This window comes from Heloderma suspectum, chromosome 3, assembly GCF_057233095.1.
Source record: "Heloderma suspectum isolate Gila_16-S chromosome 3, 16-S_ref, whole genome shotgun sequence".
Taxonomy (NCBI): Eukaryota; Metazoa; Chordata; class Lepidosauria; order Squamata; family Helodermatidae; genus Heloderma; species Heloderma suspectum.
The window spans coordinates 40,290,033-40,313,605 of NC_139460.1; the positions used below are offsets into that span (position 1 = coordinate 40,290,033).

At 45.3% G+C, this 23,573-nt stretch overlaps 1 long non-coding RNA gene across 1 annotated transcript in view; it reads left to right on the top strand.

The window, feature by feature from the left end:
• LOC146349588 (uncharacterized) overlaps positions 1–23,126 on the top strand; it is an 84,163-nt gene extending 61,037 nt beyond the window's left edge. Inside the window, exon 3 of the long non-coding RNA XR_014789024.1 lies at positions 22,936–23,126. This is a non-coding gene — a long non-coding RNA (uncharacterized LOC146349588). The remainder of the gene's footprint in view (positions 1–22,935) is intronic.
• The last annotated feature ends 447 nt before the right edge of the window (positions 23,127–23,573 follow it).

A 23,573-nucleotide genomic window follows, 5' to 3' on the forward strand; every position in this document is an offset into this window, starting at 1 on the left:
GTGCTATGGCCCATGGGGTCACGAAGAGTCGGACACGACTTAACGACTGAACAACATCAATGACTAAATTTGCATAAAACTCCAGAAAGTAAAAAAAAAAAACAACTGGTCCACACGTCTGAAGAATCTGTGTGACTTGGGAAAAGCTGGTCTGTTGCAGAATCCATGGTTCAGATTCATAGAAACGCAATTTCATTTTATTCCACTGCGGATTTCTCCAACATCCCTAATTCTCCCATAAGAAACTGTCAGGCCAATGGGTGCTTCCAGATTAGGTTATTATTGTGCTATCGCCCTCCCTCATTTACTGACTTTTACATGGGTTCCAAATGACGTCACCTTCAGATTGTAACCCTCTCTGTTTCCCATCACTTCTTCCATGATTTTTTTACTAGAAAAAAAACCATTAAGGAGGAAAAGTTGGAACAGCTGCACAATGCCTTGTCATTAGAGCCTTCTGCTTTGAATCACCCAGTGACTAAGTTCACTAATAAGTCACCCAGTGACTATTATTACTGCAGCCCACCGTGGCTTAAATTGGAACACATGCCAGTGACTATTCTGAATATTCAACACCCCGGGGGGTGGGGGTTGCCATGGTTTGCTGTTGTCTGAACTTGTGTGGCAGGGGCTATTGGAGGGGGAAACAGCCTCAAGTTACCCTATAACAGACCACGTTGATTTGAGGGTTGTTTCCCCATCCAACAACCCCTGATGTCTGGGTTTAGATGACACAGCAAAAACCCCCTGCCAGGAGCTGAATATTCAAAATGGCCATGGCTTAAATAAGCCATGGTGGGCTGCGGTGACTGCGGTGACACAGCCCAATGTCTGCGAAAGTCAAATTGATTCCAAGTTGATGAAAGCTCTTTGTAAAGCTGAACCATGAATATTTTGAGCAAAGTCATAATGGAAACCAGAAATGGCCAACTGGTGGCCTGCGAGGACATAAAGAAGCAGCCAAAATAACCCTAACAAGAAATAACCCAGGTGAAGTATCTAGAGAGATGAAGAGTTGAAGAGCTTGAACCTGAAAGTCATCATGAAAGGTAAGGAAGAATTAGAATAAGCTTCTTTCAGATAACAGGTATAAAATTCCTTCCCCTCTTTTTTCCCCACCACTTCCTTCCCTTTATGCAAAGTTTGCCTGGAAGGCAGAAACACAATTAATTGGTGCAGTGAAATGCTTAAGTCATTAAATACAGATTTGAAACACGTATTTTAATGGGAGTATTCCCCTATGGCAAATCATTCATTGCTGATGCCATGTTGTAAACAATCCACATCAATCTTCTCATTCAAAAAGAAGAGTTAAAATAATTCTTGCCATAAGATTTACTACTTAGTAATATCATCTGCCTTAAGAAGCTATAACATTTATTTTGATGGGTTAAAAATTGGTATTGGAATGCCTCTGGAGAGCCCTGCAAAAGTGCAATGAATGAAGATGCATCCCAAAGGGGTGAAAACTGAAAATTACAATCTTCAAAATCACTAATTTCAAAGTAGGGCGCCCCACTTATGAATCACCCAAAATGGGAAAGTGCATCACGAAAAAGAGGATATAAATTTGCACAAAATTTGCATACACTAATTTATATGTATAGATGCTAATTTAGAAATAATTATTATAATTTCAATAGAAACACATCTCACCATGATGCAGAAGGCTGTGACCAGGTGACCTGAGTGCCTGCCTGTTCATTCTTCTGTCCAGGTGCTAACTGTGGATGGGGAACAGTTCTTGTGCTTCTTTATCTCTAACTTGTCCCAGGTCATAGTCTGAAGGCACATGAGGCAGCCACCTTGCTGAAACTAAGCATGTCTGGGTCTAGTTAGTACTTGGAGGGAAGACCACCTGGGAACCACATGTTGAGTTCCACAGTGGAAGAAAGGTGGGGTATAAATGTAATGAATAAGATGAATGAATGAATGAATGAATGAATGAATGAATGAATGAATGAATAAATAAATAAATAAATAACTGTAATAGGAAAGAACAGCCCCTCAAATGGAGGACAAATTCAAATAGAGGCTTGTCCTCTGTAAGAGAGGACACATGACCAAAGATACTCTATTGGCATCAGTGGAAGTCTTTAAGGGTAAGGACTGAGACTTGTTGTTGTTCAGTCGTTCAGTCGTGTCCGACTCTTCGTGACCCCATGGACCATAGCACGCCAGGCCTTCCTGTCCTGCGCTTTCTCCCGGAGTGTGCTCAAGTTCATATTCATTGCATCGGTGATGCTATCTAGCCATCTCATCCTCTGCCGTCCCCTTCTCCTTTTGCCTTCAGTCTTTCCCAGCATCAGGGTCTTTTCCAGAGAGTTTTCTCTTCGCATTAGGTGGCCAAAATATTTCAGCTTCAGCTTCAGTATCTGTCCTTCCAATGAGCACTCAGGGTTTATTTCCTCTAGGATTGACTGATTTGACCTCCTTGCAGTCCAGGGGACTCGTAAGAGTCTTCTCCAGCACCACAGTTCGAAAGCATCAATTCTTCGGCGCTCAGCCTTGCTTATAGTCCAGCTCTCACAGCCATATATTACTACTGGGAAAACCATAGCTTTGATTAGATGGACCTTTGTCGGCAAGGTGATGTCTCTGCTTCTTACTATGCTGTCTAGGTTGGCCATAGCTTTCCTCCCAAGGAGCAAGCGTCTATTAATTTCATGGCTACAGTCACCGTCTGCGGTGATCTTGGAGCCCAAGAAAGTAAAATCTGTCACTGCTTCCATTTCTTCCCCTTCTATATGCCAGGAAGTGATGGGGCCAGATGCCATGATCTTAGTTTTTTTAATGCTGCGTTTCAAACCAGCTTTTGCACTCTCCTCTTTCACCCTCAACAAGAGGCTCTTTAGATCCTCTTCGCTTTCTGCCATTAGGGTGGTATCGTCTGCATATCGGAGGTTGTTGATAATTCTCCCAGCAATCTTAATTCCGACCTGTGATTCATCCAACCCGGTGTTTCTCATGATGTACTCTGCATATAAGTTAAATAAGCAGGGTGACAATATGCAGCCTTGTCGTACTCCTTTCCCAATTTTGAACCACTCGGTTGTTCCATGTCTGGTTCTTACTGTTGCTTCTTGACCCTGGTACAGGTTTCTCAGGAGACAGGTAAGGTGGTCTGGTACTCCCATCACTTTAAGAATTTGCCACAGTTTGTTGTGATCCACACAATCAAAGGCTTTAGCATAGTCAATGAAGCAGAAATAGACGTTTTTCTGGAATTCTCTTGCTTTCTCCATGATGCAGCGAATGTTGGCGATTTGATCTCTAGTTCCTCTGCCTCTTCGAAACCCAGGTTGTACTTCCGGTAGTTCTCGGTTCACATACTGCTGAAGCCTAGCTTGTAGGATTTTGAGCATCACCTTGCTGGCATGTGAAATGAGCGCAATTGTGCGGTAGTTTGAACACTCTTTGGCGTTGCCCTTCTTTGGAATTGGAATGTAAACTGACCTTTTCCAGTCAGGACTGAGACTGCCATATCCCAGATCAGTGCCTAGCACAATTAGGGATGTTCGAAAAATCTGCAATGGAACCAAATGAGTTTGGATTTTCATGAATCTGACCCGTGGATTCTGCAGCTGACCGGAGTTTCCCCTGTCGGGTAGATTCTGTGGGCTTGAGGACTATTCTTCTAACTTTCCCAATTTTTTTTGTTGTAGAAAAATATACAAAATAAAAAAAAACCTGGCCAAAATGCACTAAAGTGCATTTAGTCCATAGGCTGAAGTGTGAAAATGCGCATTTGGGGGGAATTTGTGCATTTTCAGAAGTGCAAATTTGCGTAAATGTTAATTTGTGCAAATTTGAATTTGTGCAGATTCCCCCCCCCCTTCTGTCTTTGGGTGGACAATGGAACGAAAGGTGCCTGACAATCCATGAAACACAGACGGAATGGATTTTACACAATCCGTACATCCATAAGCACAATTTGAACAAGAAGTTAAAATGTGGGGCACATTTGAACAATTTGAACACATTTGATCCTAGTAGAAGAGGTGACCATGCTCCTATTTCATGGAAATGGTTGCTTCCATCTAGAAGCACTGGAAGCAAAAATGGGGTGGGGCCCCATGGGAGAGCAAGAGAGATCAAAACAGCTTCAAGAAATATGCAGGAATAAATAGCAACAATGGTGTAGGAAAAGGCAAGGAAATCTATTGCCTTTACTCCAGAGATAGAACAGTAAACCTGTTCTTTGGCAATGAGTACTGAGAGGGTGAGCAGACCCGACCAACTGCCTTACATATCGACAAAGGCAATTTTCCTTGAAAAAGTCAGCTTGAAACACTTTGGGAATAAAGGACACTATCTTTTCCTATGAAGCTGTTTCTGCTCCCCTCCAACAATTGGAAGCAACCTTAGAAAACATAGTTGAATTTCCCTCAGGAGTCCTTCATGTCAAAGTGCAGACCGTCCAGCCCACGTTGGTCCTCCATCCCTTCATGTCAAAGTGCAGACCATCCAGCACACGTTGGTCCTCCATCCCTACCAAAAGAAAGCTGGATGACCAGGAGATCAGAGCCAGACTATGGGGGATCAGCTATGTTGTGTCACAACCCCTAAATGAATGCCATAATCCAAGAACATACAAAATAGAGAAGTATGGATAAATGGGAGTAGTACTTAGCCCTTCCATGGGATATGGGATATGGACACCCATATCATGTGGGTGTCACATGATATGGAATAGTTTGGATAAGGGGGGGGTAGTTCTATTGTTGATGACTTAAATTTGTAATGCCCTAGGCTAACTGAAATAGTTTTCTAAAGAATCAGAAAATAGTTGTTTTTTTGCTGAGCCCAGTTATGAGACCAATTAGATCACCTCATACACCGCCAAACCTGCTCCCCCAAAGCTTCTGGTGTAAAGAACCAGAGTGACTCCATGTTCTTTTTTGTTTGTGATATTCATTTTACCTTTTGTGGGTTAGAGATTGCTGGTCTGTGAGAGGCTTAAGAAGGGAGAACAGAGGACACTGGCATGAAGACTTTGTGATACCTGAGGGCAGGATGAGTCTGTGCTGCCTCATGGCTCTGCTGACCCCAGGCAAGTTATGTCTGGCCTCAAGTTCATAAACCACTTGAGCTGAAGGGAGGGGAGAATGCTTACAGCTGGGTTGGTTTGAGTCACGCCACCTCTCCTTTTGACCCTCCTTCTCTGAAGGGAGCGGGGAGAGCATCACAGTGGGGCCTGGGTATTGTATAACTCTGGGGAGGGCTTTTCCCCCACTGTCCTTTGTTCTTCTCCTGTCTCAGGGAGGAGGTTTCAGGTTTGCTGCAGCTTATGGCGAAGGACCCTCATGACCAGTATGTAGCACAGGCCAGTTAGTGTATTTTTAATATGTCTGTGTGTGGGTTCCCACCTGTTAGGGCGCAATCCTATTGAAATAGACATCAGCTTCCAAACTTGAAGGCTGACGCCTATCCAGTACAGGTCGAGTAGAGCACAGAGGGGATCCTCTTTTCTGCCCACCCTGCATTCTTAGCTAGATGTGGGATTTCATGTGTCTAGCCAGAGCTGTGGAGAGGGCGTGGGAATGGGACTGGAGGCTGCATAGGAAACAACATAAAGGGGCTTCTGTGAGCTCCTCCCCTACCCATCCCAGGAATGCCCCATTTTTGCCCTCTCCGTTTTACGAGCACAGAGAGGCATCTGCTTTGGTTCTCCCTATGCAGGCTACGAGGGGGAGGGGGAAGGGGTGGGGAGCGCGGTCTCCTGGCTCTGAGCTGGGAGTGCTGTCTACATGTTCAGACCCAGTAAACCGAAAAATCCTATGGCCCTCTGGACAGTCTCTGGTGGCCATAGGCTCACTCTTCCTGATGGATTGTAGATCTTTTTGTAATTCACTTGTTTTGTATTTTCTCACACCTCTTTCCCTCACTTGTAAATAAACTATTTACCTCTAAGAATTGCGCTGCTGTTTCCATCTTGGTCAGTGCTGAATCCAGCGTAGTTTGTGGATAGCACTATTAATCTTTTCTGTCTGGATGTAGGGGATTGGGATTGCTGGTGCGGTCTCTGTTCCCTGCGCCCAGGGAGATTCCCTCCATCTTCAGGTGAGGCCCATGGAGGGTGGTGGCAGTGGATTAAAGGTGGTTCAGGGAATCACGTAGCCCTCTGCCTTCTTTTACTCCTGATTATGGCTATCATTGTGTATTGGCCCCAGGCCTGTAACTAAGTCACCTGTCGTTCTAGAGGGGCCTAGAGAAGAGATCCATAATGGTTTGCTTAGGTTCATTATTGGCGCAATTTCCTTGTTAGTGGGCCACTGAGCATGTGAGATGAGTCAAAGGTTGATAGCGGTCTCAGCACATTCCATGCTAACGAAGGCTGGTATCTTATCAAGGCCTAGGATGTGCCTGAGAAGTGAGGCTATGTTTATGCCGAATTACAGGTGGCTGTGCTGAAAAAGTTCTGATTGTTTTCCTTCTGAACAAGTGCTGTTAGTCTATGCTGGGAATGAACGCTAATTAACGCTTGCTGCTGTCATGCTGCCTCACTGTTGCCATGTATGGCATAAAACCCATTTTACCCCATGGCTCTGGGTTCAGAGAAGCTGATCCAACCATTGGGTACGCCTGTGTGCTGATGGTACTCAGTAAAGTACTCCTTGTAAGTAAACCTGGATCTGATTTATCACTATCTTGTCACCTCTAAATTAAGAGGCCTACTGCAGGGGCAATACACATTGGCATAGTGGCAGTAGGGATAGATGGAGGGAGGTGTCTCTGGCCTCCTCCCCCCCAATGCATGAAGTGCTGTAAAAGCACTGACCCAGGTGTCAGGAGCCCTCCCAGGGTTCCTGGCACTGAGATAGCTGCCGTAACAGTGTATCAGGCATGGGAGAGGGGGAAAAGGGACCGACAGACACAAACCTATCCAGCTGCTTCCTTGCTCAGGCTAGCCCACCACCAGTGCAGCAGCAGCAACCAGGTGAATGAATGGGTGGAAGAGTGGAGTCATAGCATTTCCCTAATTTTTAAGGCAAGCATTATGAATGGCTGAGTTCTGTATCGCAAGCCACAGCATTACAAAACTGGCTGCATTGCCTAATCAATGCTCCTCAGTTTGCAGAATTTAAAAATCAAGGCAATGGGGTCAATTTTGGATAGATGATCTTGAAGAATGTTCTTACTCAATACTTGCTTAATTGGTAATGCTTCATCAATCCTATATTTCGATCCATAAGGGTGAAATCCTATGGCTGCTAGTCAGCGGCTAGACGGCCATAGGATAAGTCAGTTCCCGGGAACCAACCTCCACCCCCTCCTGCACTGCCTCATAGGCAGCGCAGATCAACCCCGCACTCCGTGCTCATAAGAGGAGCATGGAGCGGTGAAAACGGGGCGTTCCTGGGGGCAGGCCGGGCTGGGTAGAAGTGCCGTTCTGATGCTTCCTATGCATTGTCCAGTGTCCGCCCCCCACCCTGACTTCCCGCAAATGCAGGGCGGCTGCTCCTGCCCTGCATTGGATAGGTGGTCGCCTCCCAGTTTGGAGGTGGCCGCCTTTCCCGATAGGATTGCACCCTCCATTGCTGATAAATTGGACTGAAGATTTCAGATCTAAGAAAGAGGACCTAGTAGCTAACGGACCTCAGTCTGATCCCTTATTGAGTTACTGTTGTCCGTAGGCGGATACCTGAGCTTAGGCTGTATGTGTTCAAATTGCAGCATTTTACAACCTGCCTGTCTAAGCACGCTATTTTAGAGACCGACATATGGGATGTTGATGCACAGGATACATTTTGATCTCATTGTAATGCTGAGAACTCAGATGGTGTAGTAATTACTAAAAAGCCATCAAGTACCACCAGATCATTTGCATATCCCCAGGGAACTCATGGCTTCTTAAATGCAGGACAAAGAACAGTTGCTGGAAAGATAGGTATGCAGGAATAGATTTGTTTACAATCTTACCGTTATATACACATTCTGTATGCTTTATCATAAATTGTAGCTATGATGTCCCTAGGAGTCAGACTGCAGATTTCCCCAAATGCTTTAAGACACTGTGCACATTTCAATACTAATACAAATTGCTCCAACCTTGTTATCTCCTCTTACAGCTTTCCCCTTGTTCTCCCCTTTTAAAGAAATAATTGCTCTAACTATTTTATAAAATAAATATTAATGGCATATTGCCGACTCTCCGGTGAATCTAAGGGGGGAAATCCAGAGCTTAAAAGAAATTCTGATATTCTTGCTTGGCATGATACTGAAAGCATTCTGTATGTCTTCTCTTATTTTCCTGATACCTTCTACTGGAGGTATACACTCAAAGGCATGATTGCTTTTGCTCCCAAACATCAAATATATTTTGCATTGAAAATCTAATTTATTGCTAAGGAACCTTCACAAGAACAGGCATTGTTTGCCTACTGTTGTATTCTCTGGCTGTTTTGAAATGATCTCAGGCACATAATAAGCATTATCAGCCCATCCATTAATAAATGTCTCTTGCAGCCAAAGAGCAGAAATGCTGTAACCCATCAGAGCATATTACCGTTTTAAAACTGGGCTGTGCTTACAATGGCTATTCTTATTTGGAAGCTTTGTCAAAGTAAAAAGGGAGGGATTTTGTGTTTTGAACTTGCAAAGGAAAATATTTGATATGTAAAATATAATAGCAAACAAGGCTGTTTCTTTATCAAAAATGTCCAAAGGTTAGCCCATGCCCCTTCAAATCATTAAGGAATTGTTTGCTTTTATATTTTTTTGGACATTTAGAGTAATTTGAGATGATGAATTTTGGTGTATGTGTGTGAGCTCCCTTCACCGGCATTTCTCTGTGTTTTATTTATTCATTTACAACATTTATATGCCGCCCCAAATCTAAACAGATTCCAGAGTAGTGAACAATACTGTGTTGACAGGATTGCAGTGCAATCCCATCCAGAAGTACATCCCACTGAGTTCAGTTGTGCTTGCTTCCAAGAAAGTGTGTATTGAAGCCTTCTCCAACCTGGGGAAGCCCTCCAGATATGGTAGACTAGAACTCCCAGCATGCTGCAGAAGCAAAGTCCTATTGAATTCATTGGGGCTTACTCTCAGCTGAGTGGGTCATCAGAGTGCTCCAATAACCTGTAATTTGGGTTTAGATGTCCTCCAAGGGACTTCCTCCAGGGGGCAGAGCTTGGACGACCCCCTAGAAGCTGCATGGGCCAGATTGAAGTGCCCTGTAGACTGGACAAGGCCCGTGGGCCAGAGATTCTGCACCCCTGATGTAAATAAGTCCTATGCTGGCGTCAGCTGTGTCAGGAAGTAAATAGTAATATGATTATATATGTGTGTGTCTGTGTATGTGTATGTATGTGTGTGTGTATATATATATATAATAGAAAGACTAACAACATAGTATTCAAAAATATATTTAAGCTAAACATTTCAGCTTCTGCCCTAATCAGTAGCTGTGCCATTAAATGGATATCAGGAGTGACAGTTCGGAATGCCTGGAGATGTAAGTATAATGAGTGCATGATGTGAGTACAAGAGATCAGGCTCCTGCCCCAGGGAGCTTACAATCAAAAATTTGACACTGGGGAGTCAACAGAGAAATGGGGAGAAGGGAAGGGGAGTGGAAGCAGGGTTAAACAGGAAATGAATATGAGATTGTTTCAGTTACACATGCTTAGTCTTGGCCACAGGCTAAGTTACTGTATGAACTGGGGTTCACAGGAAAGGCTTCTCAGGAAACGTGGGGTCTGAGGAGGGATTTGAAGGAAGGAAGAGAGGCGGCATCATGCCGTTGCTTTTACCAATGAAATGCATAAATCTTTTCTTCTGTCCTTTCCAAGTTGGGTAAAATCCTTTGTTCTCCACAAAGTGTTCAGTGACTGATTGCTGTTACCTACATGCTTCTGTTGTTGTTATGCATTGATGTACTGTCTTCCTGTCTTGTTATTGTTTGACTTCATTTCATAATGTGTGACTCTGCTTGATAGTGTTGTTTGCTATCATTTTATCTTTGTGCACTGCTGTGAAATTTTACATGAATAGTGATATACATATACACACACACACAAATAAATACAATTCTCCCATCAATGAAACTATAAAAGGCAATTTGGTCTGCCTATGACCAAATGTGTCAGCCTTAAATGGACAAAAGAGAGCAGGTGGAGACAGGGAGAGAAACATGATTTAAAACTGTGTTGATTCTAGAATATATCTTGGGAAACATTGTTTATGTCTCTGGCCAAACTACTGACATCTTGCAAATGCTGTCTCATTTAATAACCATGCATGAGATTATCTGGAATGGAAAGGACTATTTAGAGTGCACTCTAATCAAATTCTTTCCCTCTTGGATGGAGAGACTTGCTGAGACCATAACATCTTTTTTTCATCAGCTCACGTAGGTCCAAATTGTGGGCACGGTGCTCAAATCAAGCAAATGACTGTTCATGCGGGAATTCTAATGAAAGCTCCATGAGTTTCCTCTGTGGAGCCCTGGATCCAAAGCTGAACCGCAGTGCGGTGTCAGCTTCATTGATAAGTAGCTGACACTTGTTAACAAACCTCTCTGCCTAACAAGGGCTCTCCCCACAGACTCCAATGGAAGGTGCTGAGTTTGTAATGCCAAACCACCAGGCACCAGAAAGAACACGCATGATGAATAGCAGCGGATATAATAGCGATATATTAAGGCTCAAATGTTTCTGGAAGCCACACTCCCCCACCTTGAAACCTTGCTCCTTCAACCTCACTGAGTGAAAGCTGGCTGTGGGTCACCCAGCCGGCAGAGAAATGTTGGGGGGGGGGACAATTTCACCAAATCTCTCCAGGGGGAGGAGAAATTCTCAGCAGTTCCTCACAGGTAGAGCTCACCATTGGCAGGGGTTGTAGTACAGGTTCTTCCTCTTTCCCCTAAGGATTTTTGGGTCTTTTGTGCTGCAACAGCATCACTTGTGCTGGTGGGCTGGACGGACCTCATTTTGCATCCACCACAATGCAGGTCTGAGGGGGGCAGTGTTGGGTCCAGCTCCAGGGAAGAGATGGAGCTAGTGCTGAGCCAAAATCTGCCCTCCAATTTCCCAAAAGTTTTCTTCCCCCATGCAAGAGGCTTCCATTTTTCTGCCTCAGTCTTAGGGTGCTTCATCATTCATTTTTGTGATGTTTTTGAGTTTACCTAATCACTGCGAGATGGCTGAGGGTGCTGTGTGTGTAATTTCTTTCTTTTACACCTCTCTTGATTGCTCTGCAACCTCCCAGGCTGCCTGCACTTCCTGATCTCAAATAGCCCTATGGGAGGAATCACCTCATAATGTCTTCCCTTGCGCTTTAATTGACGTGCAGGAAGCCAATGAGGCTACAGGCTACTGGAAAGATGAATGTACAGTGAAAAACAGGACACTGGCACACACTCCTCAGCCGCCTAAATAAGGTAAGTGCAAGAAACCCAAGCCCCACCCATGAGAATTTCTTCGAAATTTCTTCGCCATTGAATTTCTTTTAAAAAGCAATTGCTTTTCTGCCAAATTGAATGAGGATGGTAAAAAAAAATGTGGGAGAGAATTTCGGCACAGTACTATGCCAAATACTTCAGAGCTCAGTACTGGAAAGCAGTTCAGGTACCATAGGTCAATGGTAGAATATGTGCCTTGCATGCAGAAAGTCCCAGATTCAGTCCTGGGATTCAGTTCACTGGCATATCCAGTGAAGAGGATGAGGCAGCAAATGATGTGAAAAACCTCTGCCTGAAACACTGGACAGCTGCTGCCAGACAGAGTAATGCTAAGCCCCAGCTGAAATTAAGCCTTGGGTCTGGATTAACCTGGGACCATATTTACTTATTTTTATTTGTGATATTTATTTACTTCTAAATATAATAAAACCCCTCAGCAGTTCACATATAAATATTAAAATTACATTTAAAATACAATATTAAAAATACAAATTAAAAGCAATTCCAATTCCAATAACAGCAATACAAGGAAAAGTAAGATGAAGCAGCATGATTAATTTAATTACAGCCCAGGGAAAGCCTGGGTGAACAAATGTGTTTTCAGGAAGTGTTTAAAAGATGCCACATTTTCTGCCTCACAAGCTGCATGAGGGAGGGTTTTCCAAGAGGGTGCCGCTACTAAGAAGGCCCTCCTTTGGGGTATTGCATGGTGAAATTCCGAGAGTTTTGGAATGACCAGCAAGGCCGCCTCATGATCTTAAAGGTCACCTGGGTATGTATAAGGGAAGGTGGCCTGCTAGGTATCCTGGTCACATATTGTTTAGGGCTTGTATAACAATAACATAACCTTGTATAATACGGCTCAGTAGCTAATAGGCAGCCAGTGCAGTTCTTTTACCACAGATGTTATGTGAGCGTAGCTAGATGGCCCAGTGAGCACCCTAGCTGCTGCATTCTGGACTAGCTGCAGCTTCTGAGCAACGCACAAGGGCGCATTAGAGCGCATTACAGTAGCCTAATTGTGAGGGTACCAGTGCATGGATCACTGTGGCTAGGCATATCATAAGATGACTTGAGGTCATCCAACTAGGATAGCACTTTGGAAGCAGCAGCAAATGGAAGGATGATGTTACGGTATGGTCAGGGAGGGAGTGGCTGAGCAGCACCAGGTCCAGCTGTGTGATCAGTGAGGCATCAAGGCTTGGATCCAGACTAAGCCTGTTGAACTTGGGTCCCATTAAATCAATGGGAGAAGTTAGTCATGACTCAAGTCCCATGGATTTCAGTGGGAAGACATTCAACTAGTTTCAGCTGGACCCAAGTCTTTGCATCCAGGTAAAACATAAGCTCCATGGCTTGGATGCAACATATTGCAAGTAGAATTCTGTTTGTGAAACAGAACTTTCCTACCATTCCTGTTTGCCTGCCTGCACCCCTGAAAAGCCCATTCTGTCTGGGGCAGAGGGGCCATCAGAAAAGATGTTGGATGTGGAAATCTTTCCTTTCATATGATGCTCCCTTTGGATCCAACTTTATGGATTTTACCACTTATTTCAACAACAATGGATTTAAGAGATAACCAGAGATTTAGAATAGGCATTTCCTTTGAAACAGGTTTCTGCTGTTTGCTAAACTGGAGTCTCACATTATCACTCATTTAAATTTCCAGATGATTAAAAATGGTCCTTCCACTTAACATAAATGACTTTGGCATCAGTCTCATGAATACTGGTGCTAATTTATATTGAATGGCACATGGGGCTTTTGGAATATATAAGTATTTAGGGTGGTGCACAGTTTAGCAAAAATGAATTTATTCTGTGCCAGATGAGGAGCTGAACTCATTAGCCACTGGCTACTAGATGGACTTCTTTAGACTGATCTCACTAGGTAACTCTTATGATTCTGTATGTCCAAGTCAGTATTAAGATTAGTGAAATTTAAACATAGCAGTAAGTGAAAGTGTTAAGATGTTAACTTCTAAACCAGCATTCTTCAGCCTGGTGCCTTCCAGATGTGTTGGACTACAATTCCTATCATTCCCAACCAGATGTGAAGTACACACATGCATGCACATGCATGCACACATGCACATGTTCTAATTTCTAGCCATTACCATTTTAAACTACACATACAATACGTATTGCTCCAGTTCATGTCAAAATTGTACATGACAATAGTAATTGCTTGAGGCTTTCTGCATTTTTCTGTTGCTTGAGAAGGTGAGGACTCTGGCAGAAACGAGAAGAGATGGCAGCTATATTTATTAATGGAGTAACTTCACATGTTGCTACTCTTAATACATCTGCTGTCTCTGCCTTTAACTTAGTCCTACTTGCTCCCTGAAAAAAGAGAATGACTCACACAAAAGCTGAGAATAAGACATGATCATGGTCCCTTCTGGCCTCATAATAAGAATTTGTGAGACTGCCATAACTGCATAATGAGCTTGCACAGGGTATAAATGGTTCAGAAACTCACAGACAATGAAGAATTTGAAATGAGATCCTGTAGCATGCAGAGTTTCACTGACTAAAGCGCAATACCCATAAATCTTAACTCTTCGAGGGAAGTATTTTATCCTTTGGGTTAATTATTCTCTGGATCGGCTGGTACATCTCCTTTCAAGTTTTGCATAGGATTGCCATCTGTCTGTTTTTGCATAGGATTGCCATCTGTCTTGAGGTATGAGAACTGAAAATCTATGTTGAGTTACCAGATCTTCTAATTTGAGGGTGGGCAACACGGGGCTCATGGGCTGCAAGAAGCCCCTGCCAAATTCAGGGCAACACCTCCCCCCCGCCACACACACTAAAAAAATAAGGGAAAAAATGACATCCGTAGCTGCTATGGGAAGGCATTTTTTCAGGTTGCCCCATAAACTGTGGCCCATGAGGAGGGGGCGGAAATGGCCTCTGGACCTCCCAAGTTACCCACCCCTATTCTAAATGCTCAGAGTATGGGAATGGCTGAGGAAGGGAGCTGATGGTTTAGGGCCGTGTTTTCCAGCCCTGCCCAACCCTCCTCTGCCTTCACTTGGCTCAGCCAGAACTTATGCTCACATTGCTCAGCTTTGGGTCCTAGGTCTGTGGCCAGAGGGGAAAAAGAACCAGCACAATCCCTGCATGTGTCAAGTGATGGCAGCATAGGGCAAAACAGTGACCAATCCAATCTGCTCCCTTCCTCAGCCATATGTGTCTCTCTCCTCCAAGGCCATCCATAGGCTAAAAAGGTAGGAAGAGCCATGTTGGATCAGATGAAGAGCAGACATTGGCCAGCATTGTGCTGGCAATGGAGGGCAGCCAGATGTGTCTGGAGACCTTATAACCGGGCACAGGGACAGCAGCTCCCTCATTTGTTTGTGTCAGAACTATCTGGCAATTCAGCTGTTTACTGTTGGTAGTCTGGTGGGACTTACAGCAGACTTTCTATATAAAGCAGTTGCTTATATAGAGAAAGTATGGCAATGTAGCATTTAGTATTGGAGGCAATGAACTCAGGTTAGAGCCAGTTTAGAAGAAGTGCACATCAACTTACTGGATTAGTGCTTTTATACACATTGTCAGACAAGGCTATCTACCACTGTTTAACTACAAGCGCCCCCTAAAGCTGGGTTTGTGAGTGTAAATGACCAAAGGCATGAGATATGGTTACTTGCTTCCTCTCTGGAGAGAGCGCATGGCACTTGCTGCTCATTGCAGAGGCAGAAGGGGAAGGAAGGGGAAGGAGAGGGAGCAGGAAATAGGAAATGAACAAGCTACAGGACATTGTCTATCACCCCCTAGTGTCTGGAAGCATGCGGAGTTGTTCCTATTATCCAGCATTACTGCCTCTGGATTTGAATAACACTTGGAGAAGGGGACCATGGCTCAAAGGTAGAGCACATGTTTTGCATGCATAAGGTTCGGTTCCTGGCATCTCTAACTAAAAGAACCAGGTAGTAGGTGATGGATTTTACCATTTATTTCAACAACAATGGATTTAAGAGAGAACCAGAGATTTAGAATAGGCATTTCCTTTGAAACAGGTTTCTGCTGTTTGCTAAACTGGAGTCTCACATTATCACTCATATAAAATTCCAGATGATTAAAGATGGTCCTTCCACTTAACATAAATGACTTTGGCATCAGTCTCATGAATATTGGTGCTAAATTATATTGAATGGCACATGGGGCTTTTGGAATATATAAGTATTTAGGGTGGTGCACAGTTTAGCAAAAATGAATTTATTCTGTGCCAAATGAGGGGCTGAACTCGTTAGCCACTGGCTATTAGATGGACATCTTTAGACTGATCTCACTGGGTGACTCTTATGATTCTGTATGTCCAAGTCAGTATTAAGATTAGTGAAATTTAAACATAGCAGTAAGTGAAAGTGTTAAGATGTTAACTTCTAAACCAGCATTCTTCAGCCTGGTGCCTTCCAGATGTGTTAGACTACAATTCCTATCATTCCCAACCAGATGTGAAGTACACACATGCATGCACATGCATGCACACATGCACATGTTCTGATTTCTAGCCATTACCATTTTAAACTACACATACAATATGTATTGCTCCAGTTCATGTCAAAATTGTACATGACAATAGTAATTGCTTGAGGCTTTCTGCATTTTTCTGTTGCTTGAGAAGTAGTTTCATGTCAAACGCATACCCTGGATTCAAACGCGTACCCTGGATTCAAACGCGTACCCTGGATTCAAATGCGTACCCTGGATTTTAGGAAAGCTGATTTTAATAAACTCAGAACAATGATCAGTAAGGTCCCATGGCAAGCGACGCTAATGAGAAAAGGAGTCCAAGATGGGTGGGAGCTTTTAAAAAAGGAAATTCTCAAGGTACAATTACAAACAATTCCAACAAGAAGAAAAGGTGGAAGACAACAGAAGAAGCCAGTGTGGCTTCACCAAAAGCTTAGGGATGACCTGAAAACAAAAGAGGACACATATAGGAAGTGGAAGGAAGGCTAAGCTACAAAGGAAGAGTACAGGCGGGTAGCACAGAACTGCAGGGATGGCGTCAGGAAGGCTAAAGCTGAGAACGAGCTGAGGTTAGAGAGGGATGCTAAAAACAACAAAAAGGCTTTCTTCAGATATGTGCATAGTAAAAGGCAGAGGAAAGAAATGGTTGTTCAGCTATTAAATAAGGATGGCAAAACGATAACAGATGACAAAGAAAAGGCAGAGGTGCTCAATTCCTACTTTGGCTCAGTCTTCTCCCAAAAGAGGGTCTATGACCCCCCTGGCAAAGGTGAAGTACAGGCTGAAGGGGCAGGATTGCAGCTTGAGATCGATAGGCATATGGTCAAGGAACACCTAAGTACTTTGAATGAGTTCAAATCTCCAGGGCCAGATGAACTGCATCCTAGAGTAATAAAGGAACTGGCAGAAGAACTCTCAGAACCGCTGTCTATTGTCTTTGAGAAATCATGGAGGATGGGTGAAGTGCCAGATGACTGGAGGAGGGCTAATGTTGTCCCTATCTTCAAAAAGGGTAAAAAGGAGGAACCTGGGAACTACAGACCAGTCAGTCTGACATCAATCTCTGGGAAAATTCTGGAGCAGATGATAAAGCAATCTATCTGGAAGCACCTTGAAAACAATGCCGTGATTACTCGAAGCCAACATGGATTTGTCAAAAACATAGGGATGTACGAAAGGGACTTACCTTGTCCCACAGCTTTTTTCGCGGTGGGGGGGAGGCGCTTCGCTTCTCCCCCCGAAGTTCATGCGAGCGGGGGGTGTCTTCCCGCCTCGCCCAGCTGAAATTCATGCCGGGGGGGAGGCTTCCCGCCTCGTCCCCGGCCGAAATTCAGGCTGGGGAGAAGCGCCCCGTCTCTCCGGCCGCGAACTTCAACAGAAAAGTAAAAAAAAACAAAAACGCCCCGTGATAGGCTACGTAACGATTTACGTAGCCTATCACGGCTAGATCTGCAAAGTCAGCCATGATAGGCTACATTAATCGTCACGTAGCCTATCACGGGTGACTTAAAAAAAAAAAGCGCATATGCAAATGGCGGCCCCCATAGGGAGCCGCCATTCGTGTTCCTTATTTGGTCGCTGTAGTCTACGTAAAGATTTACGTAGACTACGGCGAAAATAAGGGCAATGCAAATAGCGTTGCCCTTATTTTCGCCGTAGTCTACGTAATCTTTACATAGACTACAGCGACCAAATAAGGAACGCGAATGGCGGCTCCCTATGGGGGCCGCCATTAGCCGTACACGCTTTTTTTTTTTTAAAGTCACCCGTGATAAGGCTACGTGACGATTTACGTAGCCTATCACAGCTGACTTTGCAAATCTAGCCGTGATAGGCTACATTAATCGTCACGTAGCCTATCACGAGGGCGTTGTTTTTTTTTTTACTTTTCTTGGAATGGCGGCGGCGGCGGCAGCCGGTTGAAAGACCGGCTGCCGCCCCCGCCCCTGTCGAAGCCCTGCTGAACCGCTGCTGCGACCCGCCACCGGGAGCGACATTCGGGAAAGGTAAGTCCCATCCTGGGGGGGAGGCGGGGGGCGGGGGGGAGAATTTCTCGCCGAAACTACTTCGGGGGGCCGAATACGTTGGCACTCGCCCCCCCGAAGTTTCGGCGAGAAATTCTCTGACACCCCTACAAAAACAAATCCTGCCAGACAAATCTGATCTCATTTTTTGATCAAGTAACCTCCCTTGTAGACCGTGGGAATGCTGTAGACATCATATACCTCGACTTCAGCAAAGCTTTCGACAAAGTGCCCCATGATATCCTGATAGGGGTGAATGCTCCTTCCTTGTTCTCCTCGACCTCTCAGCGGCTTTTGATACCATTGACCACGGTATCCTCCTGGACTGCCTGGAGGGGTTGGGCATTGGAGACACCGTATTGCGGTGGTTCCGGTCCTTCCTCTCTGGCAGGTACCAGAGGGTAGCTCTGGGAGAGGAGGTTTCGGACCCGTGGCCACTTACTTGTGGGGTGCCACAGGGTTCCATCCTCTCCCCGATGCTATTTAACATCTATGTGAAGCCGCTGGGGGCTATCATCAGGAGGTTTGGGGTGCAGTGTCATCAATATGCGGATGACACACAGCTCTACCTCTCATTCAAATCTTCCCCAAGGTTGGCTGTAGAATCCCTGTCCAAATGTCTGGAGACGGTGAGTGGCTGGATGGGGAGGAATAAGCTGAAGCTGAACCCTGACAAGACTGAGGTACTTTTGGTGGGAGACAAGAGGAGGCTGGGGGATGTTGACCTGGTGTCAAATGGGGTACAGCTATCCTTGAAAGACCAGGTCCGCAGCCTGGGGGTCATTTTGGACTCCCAGCTGTCCATGGAGGCTCAGGTGTCAGCTGTGAGCCAGACAGCGCTGTATCAACTCCATCTGATACGGCGGCTGCGCCCCTTCCTTCCCGACCATCTGCTCCCATCGGTAGTACATGCCCTGGTCTCCTCTCGTTTAGACTACTGTAATGTGCTCTACGTGGGGTTACCCTTGAAGACAGTTCGGAAACTGCAGCTGGTACAGAACGCGGCGGCTCGCCTGATTAAAGGCAGCCGCCGGCGAGATCACATCACTCCAGTGCTGAAGGAGTTGCACTGGTTACCAGTTGTTTTCCGGGCCAAATTCAAGGTGTTGGTTTTGACCTTTAAAACCCTATATGGTTCCGGCCCAGCCTATCTTAAGGAGTGCCTCCAGCAGCACCAGACAGGCCACTTAACAAGATCAGCCTTGGATGGCCTTCTCTCTGTCCCATCAGCCAGGACAGCTAGACTGGTGGGGACGAGGGAGAGGGCCTTTTCTGTGGTGGCCCCCACTCTGTGGAACTCCCTCCCTAGGGAACTCCGTCATGCCCCCTCTTTAATGAGCTTCCGTCGTGCATTAAAGACGTGGTTGTTCAGGCAGGCATTTGGGGTGGGTTAGGGTATTTTAGAAAATGTTTTTATTGTAGAATTTTATTGTTTTAAACTGTTTTATTGTATGTTGTACATCGCCCAGAGTGGCTGGGTGACCAGCCAGATGGGCAATTAATAAATTTAATAATAATAATAATTAATAATATAATAATTATAATAATAATAATACCAATGAGCAAACTAGCTCGAAGTGGGCTAGATGAAACAACGATCCAGTGAATCCACAGTTGGCTACAGAATCGGACTCAAAGAGTGCTTATCAATGGGACCTTCTCAAACTGGAGAGAGGTAACGAGTGGGGTACTGCAGGGCTCAGTCCTGGGCCCAGTGCTCGTCAACATTTTTATTAATGACTTGGAGGAGGAGGTGCAGGGAATGCTGATCAAATTTGCAGATGACACAAAATTGGGCGGGATAGCTAACACTTTGGAAGACAGAAACAAAATTCAAAGTGATCTGGATAGACTGGAGCGCTGGGCAGAAAACAACAGAATGACATTTAATAGAGATAAATTAAATACCAAGTTCTGCACCTAGGGAAAAGTAACGAAATGCACAGTTACAAGATGGGGGATACGTGGCTCAACAACACTACAAGCGAGAAAGATCTTGAAATTGTTGTCGATCACAAGCTGAATATGAGCCAACAATGTGATGTGGCTGCAAAAAAGGCAAATGCTCTTTTGGGCTGCATTAATAGAAGCATAGCTTCCAAATCCCAGGAAGTACTAGTTCCCCTCTACTCTGCACTGGTTAGGCCTCATCTGGAGTACTGTATCCAGTTCTGGGCACCACACTTTAAGAAGGATGCAGACAAACTGGAGAGGGTTCAGAGGAGGGCAACAAAGATGATCAGGGGACTGGAAACAAAGCCCTATGAAGAGAGACTGAAAGAACTGGGCATGTTTAGCCTTGAGAAGAGATGACTGAGGGGAGATATGATAGCACTCTTCAAGTACTTGAAAGGTTGTCACAGAGAGGAAGGCCAGGATCTCTTCTTGATCATCCCAGGGTGCAGGACACGGAATAATGGGCTCAAGTGACAGGAAGCCAGATTCCGGCTGAACATCAGGAAAAATTCCTGACTGTTAGAGCAATACGACAATGGAATCAATTACCTAGGGAGGTGGTGGGCTCTCCCACACTGGAGGCATTCAAGACGAGGCTGGACAGCTGCTTGTCAGGGATGCTGTGACTTGGATTCCTGCATTGAGCAGGGGTTGGACACGATGGCCTTGTAGGCCCCTTCCAACCCTACTATTCTATGATTCTATGTGATAGGAAGAAGATGTCTCTGCCCAAGTCCTTGCAGAGCTGCTGCCAGTCAGAGTAGTCAGATGTTTTGCAGTAGAACTCCCCAGCATTCCTGGTCATTTGCCATGGTAGCTGGGACTGCTGGGAGGTGAACCTGGATGGCACCAGGTTGGGGGAGGAGGCTGGAGTAGACAATATTGGGCCGTATTGACTACTACTCTGGCCTTGCCTAAGACAGCCTCCTTTGTTCCTATGGCAGTGATTATGGCTGATAGCTCTGTGTGAGCCTTCAAAAAACACATATCTTAACCAGGTTTTACGATCACCATGCAAATGACCATCTTCAACCCATCCCTTCCAATACTTCCCCTAAAGAAAGAACATTGTCACTCCTCGTCCTCGAAACTGCAATGTAAGGACCAGACATTTCTTTAAATCTCTGTACAGTCAGCAGCTACATCTTTTTTTTTCTTCATGTTACTCCAGAGTAGGTGCAGGGACCCTGATTCAGATCAGGACCCTAGCATGGGAGGTAGGTGGCTTTTAAGTTCTGGATCAGGCTGCTGCAACTACTCTAGAGTAAAAGTGATCAAAATTCTTAGTTGCTAGACAGAGATTCAAGGTAATGTCTGTTTTACCCTCCACCTCAGAATAAGAGCTGGCCGCACCACTCACCTTTGGCAGTGGTGAAAATGGAACCGTTCCAAAAGTGAAATGTGAGTGGTTGTTCTCAGAGTTTGCTTCAGTAGAAAAGCAACAACCATTTTCGCAGCTCAGAATGTATGTGAATGTAGAGCAGGCTGCTGTTTGAAAAATGTGGAGCTAAGTTTCACAAGGTTGTACAGTATGTAATGCCAGTGCCTTCCTTATCTTAGGCCTTCTTTGGCTGATAAACATCATTTTAAAACAGCCTCTAAAGCAGGAGAGGGCAACATGTTTTGGCCTTAGGATGGCCAGGTGTCCTACTTTACAAAGGACAGCTCTCTATTTTGGAGAGCTGGCAGATGACAGTCCTGGGCTCTCCATTCCAAGTCTGGTTTAAAGTCAAACAATCATAAGGAGGGAGAGCAGCGCCAGGGCCTTGAAGTTGCTCAGCAGCAGCAGGCACACAGGTCACCTGGTCAGTTTTCTCCACAATGCTATCATGTATTGTATTTCTATTTAAATTACAGCTGTTATTTCTGAATTTGCACCTATACATATACATCTGCATATGCAAATGTTATGTACATTTGTGTCTTCTTTTTCCTCTGTTTTTAGTGATCCAGTTCCTCTTTTCTGGCAATGTGAAAGCGGCCACCCAATTAGGCCTACAACTCTCATCAGCCCTAGCAAGTATAGCCAATGGTGAGGGCTGATGGGAATTATACGCCAAAGCTTTTGGAGGACCACAGGTTGCCCACTTGTGCTCTAAAGCTTATGATTCTGCTCTCTCAGTTGTAGCTGTTTGTGTCCTAAAAGGAAACTTTATTTCAGATTTTTTTAACCTGTTAAATGTAGGGATGTCAGAGAATTCTGCCATGGATCTCAGTGAGGCCGAATGCCAGTGCATTCAGCCCCCCGAACTCCATGGCGGAACGGCCTGCCACCCCCCGCCCCCCGTGGATCCCCCCCGGACGAGACTTACCTGGGGCGGATGTTCCGGACGGCGGCAGCTCCAGTGGCGGCTTCAGCTCCAGTGGCGGCGGCGGCTGGTCTTCCAACCGGCTGCTGCCGCCGCCACCACCATTTGTAGTCTTTCCCCACCCCCCATTCGTGATATCTGAGTTAAAAAAAATATCACATCTGGGTTAAAAACACACACACGTGTACGCAAATGGCGGCGGCTACGGCCGCCGCCATTTGCGTTCCCTATTTTTGGTTGTCTTAGTCTACGTAAATATTTACATAGATTAAGACAACCAAAAACAGGGAACGCAAAATGCATACACATTTGCGTACGCGTTTGTTTGTTTTTTTTTAAACCCAGACGTGATAGGCTACGTAAGTCTTTACGTAGCCTATCACGGCTGAATACAGGGACGCAAACGGCAGCGGCTATGGCCACTGCCATTTGCGTCCCTGCTAGCCAGCGGCCGGATGTCCGGCTGCTGGCGGAGCCGGCCGGCGTCTTCGCAGAATCCCCGCGGAGCAGAGCCGGCCGGCCAGAATTCCAGGGGGAGGGACGGAGCGCCTCCCCCCCCAGCGGAACCCAGCGGAGCCAGGTAAGGGGGGTTTCGTACATCCCTAGTTAAATGACACGATTAAGAGATATGTGGAAGCAACATGATTTCTGAATTCTTTTCAGGAACAAACATTTCCCCATAGGGCCCAGTGAATATGCTCTCAAGGAGTGGTTACTAGTAGTGTTAATTTTTTTAATTGCTTTATTTGTAGAACTATGACACCTTGAATAACACTGGCACCTTGACATCCTGAAGCTAACCATGGCCGGATCTACACCTACTGCCTTTTTTCACTTCCAATGAGGTTTCACCACCCGTCTTTCACACTACGCAGTACCTGCCTCAAATTGGAACCGGAATTTCCCACTTCCATGCTCCCGCTTTCAACCCTGATATCCTGGTATTTCCCCTTAATGTGATCTGATTTTCTGCCTTCGCTACCGTATCCGGTCGTAGTCCCCTCCCCTGCCTGTCCATATACGGCGGTGTTTGTATTTCCCTCCTGTCCAATCACAGCTCTCAACGGCCCCATGTCTTCTTCCGGCTACTGATTGCATAGCTTCTTCAGCAGCCCCCGTTTCCTCAGCAACAAGCAAAGGGCTGGATGTGTGCATGGTTGTCTGATCTCAAAAGCTAAGCGGGTTGACCCTGGTCAGTAGTTAGATGGGCGACGACCGCCTGGGAATCAGGCTTCCTGCACTGAGCAGGGGGTTGTTCTATCCTTTCAAATGAGATTAAGTTTTATCCCCTCCTATCCCCCGTTCCTGATGTTTTTTAAAAAATTCAGGCGTTATCCTCGCAGAATTGGGGCTTCTCCGCGATGTTTTTTTTTCTAATTCAGGCATGATC